This window comes from Drosophila bipectinata, unplaced genomic scaffold, assembly GCF_030179905.1.
Source record: "Drosophila bipectinata strain 14024-0381.07 unplaced genomic scaffold, DbipHiC1v2 scaffold_37, whole genome shotgun sequence".
Lineage (NCBI taxonomy): Eukaryota > Metazoa > Arthropoda > Insecta > Diptera > Drosophilidae > Drosophila > Drosophila bipectinata.
Window position 1 is genome coordinate 10,001 of NW_027222963.1, and position 10,000 is coordinate 20,000.

The window sequence follows — 10,000 nt, forward strand, 5'->3', positions numbered from 1 at the left end:
ATATATACATTGCTTTATACAACCTCAACTCATATGGGACTACCCCCTGAATTTAAGCATATTAATTAGGGGAGGAAAAGAAACTAACAAGGATTTTCTTAGTAGCGGCGAGCGAAAAGAAATCAGTTCAGCACTAAGTCACTTTGTCTATATGGCAAATGTGAGATGCAGTGTATGGAGCGTCAATATTCTAGTATGAGAAATTAACGATTTAAGTCCTTCTTAAATGAGGCCATTTACCCATAGAGGGTGCCAGGCCCGTATAACGTTAATGATTACTAGATGATGTTTCCAAAGAGTCGTGTTGCTTGATAGTGCAGCACTAAGTGGGTGGTAAACTCCATCTAAAACTAAATATAACCATGAGACCGATAGTAAACAAGTACCGTGAGGGAAAGTTGAAAAGAACTCTGAATAGAGAGTTAAATAGTACGTGAAACTGCTTAGAGGTTAAGCCCGATGAACCTGAATATCCATTATGGAAAATTCATCATTAAAGTTATAATATTTAAATAATATTATAGAAATAGTGTGCATTTTTTCCATATAAGGACATTGTAATCTATTAACATATATAATTTATCATAAAATATGACTTATAGTTTATTCAAATTATTATGCTTGCATTTTAACATAGGATAAATGTCATTAATTTGATAAAGTGTTGATAGATTAATAAGAATACAGTGCGTTAATTTTTCGGAATTATATAATGGCATAATTATCATTGATTTTTGTGTTTATTATATGCACTTGTATGATTAACAATGCGAAAGATTCAGGATACCTTCGGGACCCGTCTTGAAACACGGACCAAGGAGTCTAACATATGTGCAAGTTATTGGGATATAAACCTAATAGCGTAATTAACTTGACTATTAATGGGATTAGTTTTTTAACTATTTTATAGTTAATTAACACAATCCCGGGGCGTTCTATATAGTTATGTATAATAATATTTATATTATTTATGCCTCTAACTGGAACGTACCTTGAGCAGATATGCTGTGACCCGAAAGATGGTGAACTATACTTGATCAGGTTGAAGTCAGGGGAAACCCTGATGGAAGACCGAAACAGTTCTGACGTGCAAATCGATTGTCAGAATTGAGTATAGGGGCGAAAGACCAATCGAACCATCTAGTAGCTGGTTCCTTCCGAAGTTTCCCTCAGGATAGCTGGTGCATTTTAATGTTATATAAAATAATCTTATCTGGTAAAGCGAATGATTAGAGGCCTTAGGGTCGAAACGATCTTAACCTATTCTCAAACTTTAAATGGGTAAGAACCTTAACTTTCTTGATATGAAGTTTAAGGTTATGATATAATGTGCCCAGTGGGCCACTTTTGGTAAGCAGAACTGGCGCTGTGGGATGAACCAAACGTAATGTTACGGTGCCCAAATTAACAACTCATGCAGAAACCATGAAAGGCGTTGGTTGCTTAAAACAGCAGGACGGTGATCATGGAAGTCGAAATCCGCTAAGGAGTGTGTAACAACTCACCTGCCGAAGCAACTAGCCCTTAAAATGGATGGCGCTTAAGTTGTATACCTATACATTACCGCTAAAGTAGATGATTTATATTACTTGTAATATAAATTTTGAAACTTTAGTGAGTAGGAAGGTACAATGGTATGCGTAGAAGTGTTTGGCGTAAGCCTGCATGGAGCTGCTATTGGTACAGATCTTGGTGGTAGTAGCAAATAATCGAATGAGACCTTGGAGGACTGAAGTGGAGAAGGGTTTCGTGTGAACAGTGGTTGATCACGAGTTAGTCGGTCCTAAGTTCAAGGCGAAAGCCGAAAATTTTCAAGTAAAAATAAATATTACAATTATTGTGAAAATTATATACTTGAATAATTTTGAACGAAAGGGAATACGGTTCCAATTCCGTAACCTGTTGAGTATCCGTTTGTTATTAAATATGGGCCTCGTGCTCATCCTGGCAACAGGAACGACCATAAAGAAGCCGTCGAGAGATATCGGAAGAGTTTTCTTTTCTGTTTTATAGTCGTACTACCATGGAAGTCTTTCGCAGAGAGATATGGTAGATGGGCTAGAAGAGCATGACATATACTGTTGTGTCGATATTTTCTCCTCGGACCTTGAAAATTTATGGTGGGGATACGCAAACTTCTCAACAGGCCGTACCAATATCCGCAGCTGGTCTCCAAGGTGAAGAGTCTCTAGTCGATAGAATAATGTAGGTAAGGGAAGTCGGCAAATTAGATCCGTAACTTCGGGATAAGGATTGGCTCTGAAGATTGAGATAGTCGGGCTTGATTGGGAAACAATAATATGGTTTATGTGCTCGTTCTGGGTAAATAGAGTTATAATCATTTATGGTTGTAACTTGTTCCCCGGATAGTTTAGTTACGTATCCAATTGTGGAACTTTCTTGCTAAAATTTTTAAGAATACTAGTTGGGTCAAACCAATTAGTTCTTATTAATTATAACGATTATCAATTAACAATCAATTCAGAACTGGCACGGACTTGGGGAATCCGACTGTCTAATTAAAACAAAGCATTGTGATGGCCCTAGCGGGTGTTGACACAATGTGATTTCTGCCCAGTGCTCTGAATGTCAAAGTGAAGAAATTCAAGTAAGCGCGGGTCAACGGCGGGAGTAACTATGACTCTCTTAAGGTAGCCAAATGCCTCGTCATCTAATTAGTGACGCGCATGAATGGATTAACGAGATTCCTTCTGTCCCTATCTACTATCTAGCGAAACCACAGCCAAGGGAACGGGCTTGGAATAATTAGCGGGGAAAGAAGACCCTTTTGAGCTTGACTCTAATCTGGCAGTGTAAGGAGACATAAGAGGTGTAGAATAAGTGGGAGATATTAGACTTCGGTTTGGTATCGACAATGAAATACCACTACTCTTATTGTTTCCTTACTTACTTGATTAAATGGAACGTGTATCATTTCCTAGCCATTATACGGATATATTTATTATATCTTATGGTATTGGGTTTTGATGCAAGCTTCTTGATCAAAGTATCACGAGTTTGTTATATAATCGCAAACAAATTCTTTAATGAGAGATGCATTCATGTATTATCGATTTGAAAATTTGGTATAACTCCAATTACTCAGGTATGATCCAATTCAAGGACATTGCCAGGTAGGGAGTTTGACTGGGGCGGTACATCTCTCAAATAATAACGGAGGTGTCCCAAGGCCAGCTCAGTGCGGACAGAAACCACACATAGAGCAAAAGGGCAAATGCTGACTTGATCTCGGTGTTCAGTACACACAGGGACAGCAAAAGCTCGGCCTATCGATCCTTTTGGTTTAAAGAGTTTTTAACAAGAGGTGTCAGAAAAGTTACCATAGGGATAACTGGCTTGTGGCGGCCAAGCGTTCATAGCGACGTCGCTTTTTGATCCTTCGATGTCGGCTCTTCCTATCATTGTGAAGCAAAATTCACCAAGCGTTGGATTGTTCACCCATGCAAGGGAACGTGAGCTGGGTTTAGACCGTCGTGAGACAGGTTAGTTTTACCCTACTAATGACAAAACGTTGTTGCGACAGCATTCCTGCGTAGTACGAGAGGAACCGCAGGTACGGACCAATGGCACAATACTTGTTCGAGCGAACAGTGGTATGACGCTACGTCCGTTGGATTATGCCTGAACGCCTCTAAGGTCGTATCCGTGCTGGACTGCAATGATAAATAAGGGGCAATTTGCATTGTATGGCTTCTAAACCATTTAAAGTTTATTATTTATATTTTAAACGACAATGGATGTGATGCCAATGTAATTTGTAACATAGTAAATTGGGAGGATCTTTGATCACCTGATGCCATGCTAGTTACATATGAAAACATTATTTAATACAATGACAAAGCCTAGAATCAATTGTAAACGACTTTTGTAACGGGCAAGGTGTTGTAAGTGGTTGAGCAGCTGCCATACTGCGATCCACTGAAGCTTATCCTTTGCTTGATGATTCGAAATATAAAAAAAATGTAAATATGCATGTGTAAATATGTATATTTAGTATAAAAAATCTTTATATGCTATATCTAAGAAAGCATATAAGGATTTATCACGGGTTGTCCACGTTTCCCTACTAATTGTGGCCTACTAACTGTTTCGTCATCTTATTAGTGACGTGAAAAATGAAAATAATATTTTTCATTTATATTGTTATAAGTCTTAAACCTTAAGACGGCGGGAGTTGAATTACTTTCGTTTAGGTAGCCAAATGCCTCGTCATCTTATTAGTGACGTGAAAAATGAAAATAATATTTTTCATTTATATTGTTATAAGTCTTAAACCTTATAACGGCGGAAGATGAATTACTTTCTTTTAGGTAGCCAAATGCCTCGTCATCTTATTAGTGACGTGAAAAATGAAAATAATATTTTTCATTTATATTGTTATAAGTCTTAAACTTTAAGACGGCGGGAGTTGAATTACTTTCGCATAGGTAGCCAAATGCCTCGTCATCTTATTAGTGACGCGCATGATTCAATTCAAGAGATTCCTTCTGTCCCTATTTAAAACCTCACGGATATTAAAAATATTAAACATATATTGTTATAAGTCTTAAACCTTAAGACGGCGGGAGTTGAATTACTTTCGCATAGGTAGCCAAATGCCTCGTCATCTTATTAGTGACGCGCATGATTCAATTCAAGAGATTCCTTCTGTCCCTATTTAAAACCTCACGGATATTAAAAATATTAAACATATATTGTTATAAGTCTTAAACCTTAAGACGGCGGGAGTTGAATTACTTTCGCATAGGTAGCCAAATGCCTCGTCATCTTATTAGTGACGTGAAAAATGAAAATAATATTTTTCATTTATATTGTTATAAGTCTTAAACTTTAAGACGGCGGGAGTTGAATTACTTTCGCATAGGTAGCCAAATGCCTCGTCATCTTATTAGTGACGTGAAAAATGAAAATAATATTTTTCATTTATATTGTTATAAGTCTTAAACCTTATAACGGCGGAAGATGAATTACTTTCGTTTAGGTAGCCAAATGCCTCGTCATCTTAATAGTGACGTGAAAAATGAAAATAATATTTTTCATTTATATTGTTATAAGTCTTAAACTTTAAGACGGCGGGAGTTGAATTACTTTCGCATAGGTAGCCAAATGCCTCGTCATCTTATTAGTGACGTGAAAAATGAAAATAATATTTTTCATTTATATTGTTATAAGTCTTAAACCTTATAACGGCGGAAGATGAATTACTTTCGTTTAGGTAGCCAAATGCCTCGTCATCTTATTAGTGACGTGAAAAATGAAAATAATATTTTTCATTTATATTGTTATAAGTCTTAAACTTTAAGACGGCGGGAGTTGAATTACTTTCGCATAGGTAGCCAAATGCCTTGTCATCTTATTAGTGACGCGCATGATTCAATTCAAGAGATTCCTTCTGTCCCTATTTAAAACCTCACGGATATTAAAAATATTAAACATATATTGTTATAAGTCTTAAACCTTAAGACGGCGGGAGTTGAATTACTTTCGCATAGGTAGCCAAATGCCTCGTCATCTTATTAGTGACGCGCATGATTCAATTCAAGAGATTCCTTCTGTCCCTATTTAAAACCTCACGGATATTAAAAATATTAAACATATATTGTTATAAGTCTTAAACCTTAAGACGGCGGGAGTTGAATTACTTTCGCATAGGTAGCCAAATGCCTCGTCATCTTATTAGTGACGCGCATGATTCAATTCAAGAGATTCCTTCTGTCCCTATTTAAAACCTCACGGATATTAAAAATATTAAACATATATTGTTATAAGTCTTAAACCTTAAGACGGCGGGAGTTGAATTACTTTCGCATAGGTAGCCAAATGCCTTGTCATCTTATTAGTGACGCGCATGATTCAATTCAAGAGATTCCTTCTGTCCCTATTTAAAACCTCACGGATATTAAAAATATTAAACATATATTGTTATAAGTCTTAAACCTTAAGACGGCGGGAGTTGAATTACTTTCGCATAGGTAGCCAAATGCCTCGTCATCTTATTAGTGACGCGCATGATTCAATTCAAGAGATTCCTTCTGTCCCTATTTAAAACCTCACGGATATTAAAAATATTAAACATATATTGTTATAAGTCTTAAACCTTAAGACGGCGGGAGTTGAATTACTTTCGCATAGGTAGCCAAATGCCTCGTCATCTTATTAGTGACGCGCATGATTCAATTCAAGAGATTCCTTCTGTCCCTATTTAAAACCTCACGGATATTAAAAATATTAAACATATATTGTTATAAGTCTTAAACCTTAAGACGGCGGGAGTTGAATTACTTTCGCATAGGTAGCCAAATGCCTCGTCATCTTATTAGTGACGCGCATGATTCAATTCAAGAGATTCCTTCTGTCCCTATTTAAAACCTCACGGATATTAAAAATATTAAACATATATTGTTATAAGTCTTAAACCTTAAGACGGCGGGAGTTGAATTACTTTCGCATAGGTAGCCAAATGCCTCGTCATCTTATTAGTGACGCGCATGATTCAATTCAAGAGATTCCTTCTGTCCCTATTTAAAAACTCACGAATATTAAAAATATTAAAAATATTTTCATATGGATATGCAATCGTATGGATATCCAAATATGTGTGGGAAAGTCGTACTTCCTATACGATAAATGACCGGATTGACGAAACCGTGTTCAAAAAGGTATATAGGGTAGGTGGTGTTCGGCCTACCAATATAATATTAAAATAATATTATATTAAACAGAAGATCGCCAGTATTAATATATAAGCATATGGTTATGAATACATATGCATATAACATATATGAAAATATATGAATATATAAAAAAAAATATATATGAATATGAAAATATTTATATGTATATGGAATATATGGTAGGTGATGATGTTAGCCTACCATATAATATATAATATAATAATTTAATTATATTATATTAAATATGGAAATATTAAAAATATATTAAAAATATTAAAAATATTTTCATATGGATATGCAATCGTATGGATATCCAAATATGTGTGGGAAAGTCATACTTCCCATACAATAAATGACCGGATTGACGAAACCGTGTTCAAAAAGGTATATAGGGTAGGTGGTGTTCAGCCTGCCAATATAATATTAAAATAATATTATATTAAACAGAAGACCGCCAGTATTAATATATGAGCATATGGTTATGAATACATATGCATATAACATATATGAAAATATATGAATATAAAAAAAATATATATGGATATGAAAATATTTATATGTATATGAAATATATGGTAGGTGATGAGGATAGCCTACCATATAATATATAATATAATAATTTAATTATATTATATTAATATGGAAATATTAAAAATATATTAAAAATATTAAAAATATTTTCATATGGATATGCAATCGTATGGATATCCAAATATGTGTGGGAAAGTCATACTTCCCATACAATAAATGACCGGATTGACGAAACCGTGTTCAAAAAGGTATATAGGGTAGGTGGTGTTCGGCCTACCAATATAATATTAAAATAATATTATATTAAACAGAAGACCGCCAGTATTAATATATGAGCATATGGTTATGAATACATATGCATATAACATATATGAAAATATATGAATATAAAAAAATATATATGGATATGAAAAATATTTATATGTATATGAAATATATGGTAGGTGATGGTGATAGCCTACCATATAATATATAATATAATAATTTAATTATATTATATTAAATATGGAAATATTAAAAATATATTAAAAATATTAAAAATATTTTCATATGGATATGCAATCGTATGGATATCCAAATATGTGTGGGAAAGTCATACTTCCCATACAATAAATGACCGGATTGACGAAACCGTGTTCAAAAAGGTATATAGGGTAGGTGGTGTTCGGCCTACCAATATAATATTAAAATAATATTATATTAAACAGAAGACCGCCAGTATTAATATATAAGCATATGGTTATGAATACATATGCATATAACATATATGAAAATATATGAATATAAAAAAATATATATGGATATGAAAATATTTATATGTATATGAAATATATGGTAGGTGATGGTGATAGCCTACCATATAATATATAATATAATAATTTAATTATATTATATTAAATATGGAAATATTAAAAATATATTAAAAATATTAAAAATATTTTCATATGGATATGCAATCGTATGGATATCCAAATATGTGTGGGAAAGTCATACTTCCCATACAATAAATGACCGGATTGACGAAACCGTGTTCAAAAAGGTATATAGGGTAGGTGGTGTTCAGCCTGCCAATATAATATTAAAATAATATTATATTAAACAGAAGATCGCCAGTATTAATATATAAGCATATGGTTATGAATACATATGCATATAACATATATGAAAATATATGAATATATAAAAAAAAATATATATGAATATGAAAATATTTATATGTATATGGAATATATGGTAGGTGATGATGTTAGCCTACCATATAATATATAATATAATAATTTAATTATATTATATTAAATATGGAAATATTAAAAATATATTAAAAATATTAAAAATATTTTCATATGGATATGCAATCGTATGGATATCCAAATATGTGTGGGAAAGTCATACTTCCCATACAATAAATGACCGGATTGACGAAACCGTGTTCAAAAAGGTATATAGGGTAGGTGGTGTTCAGCCTGCCAATATAATATTAAAATAATATTATATTAAACAGAAGATCGCCAGTATTAATATATAAGCATATGGTTATGAATACATATGCATATAACATATATGAAAATATATGAATATATAAAAAAAAATATATATGAATATGAAAATATTTATATGTATATGGAATATATGGTAGGTGATGATGTTAGCCTACCATATAATATATAATATAATAATTTAATTATATTATATTAAATATGGAAATATTAAAAATATATTAAAAATATTAAAAATATTTTCATATGGATATGCAATCGTATGGATATCCAAATATGTGTGGGAAAGTCATACTTCCCATACAATAAATGACCGGATTGACGAAACCGTGTTCAAAAAGGTATATAGGGTAGGTGGTGTTCAGCCTGCCAATATAATATTAAAATAATATTATATTAAACAGAAGACCGCCAGTATTAATATATGAGCATATGGTTATGAATACATATGCATATAACATATATGAAAATATATGAATATAAAAAAATATATATGGATATGAAAATATTTATATGTATATGAAATATATGGTAGGTGATGAGGATAGCCTACCATATAATATATAATATAATAATTTAATTATATTATATTAAATATGGAAATATTAAAAATATATTAAAAATATTAAAAATATTTTCATATGGATATGCAATCGTATGGATATCCAAATATGTGTGGGAAAGTCATACTTCCCATACAATAAATGACCGGATTGACGAAACCGTGTTCAAAAAGGTATATAGGGTAGGTGGTGTTCGGCCTACCAATATAATATTAAAATAATATTATATTAAACAGAAGACCGCCAGTATTAATATATGAGCATATGGTTATGAATACATATGCATATAACATATATGAAAATATATGAATATAAAAAAATATATATGGATATGAAAATATTTATATGTATATGAAATATATGGTAGGTGATGGTGATAGCCTACCATATAATATATAATATAATAATTTAATTATATTATATTAAATATGGAAATATTAAAAATATATTAAAAATATTAAAAATATTTTCATATGGATATGCAATCGTATGGATATCCAAATATGTGTGGGAAAGTCATACTTCCCATACAATAAATGACCGGATTGACGAAACCGTGTTCAAAAAGGTATATAGGGTAGGTGGTGTTCGGCCTACCAATATAATATTAAAATAATATTATATTAAACAGAAGACCGCCAGTATTAATATATAAGCATATGGTTATGAATACATATGCATATAACATATATGAAAATATATGATTATAAAAAAA

General features: G+C 32.2%; 1 non-coding gene across 1 annotated transcript; it reads left to right on the forward strand.

Moving 5' to 3' along the window:
- Positions 1–19: 19 nt before the first annotated feature.
- LOC138927594 (large subunit ribosomal RNA) lies at positions 20–3,969 on the forward strand. Its single transcript, XR_011444045.1, has one exon. It is a non-coding gene; the product is annotated as a large subunit ribosomal RNA (ribosomal RNA).
- Positions 3,970–10,000: the final 6,031 nt, after the last annotated feature.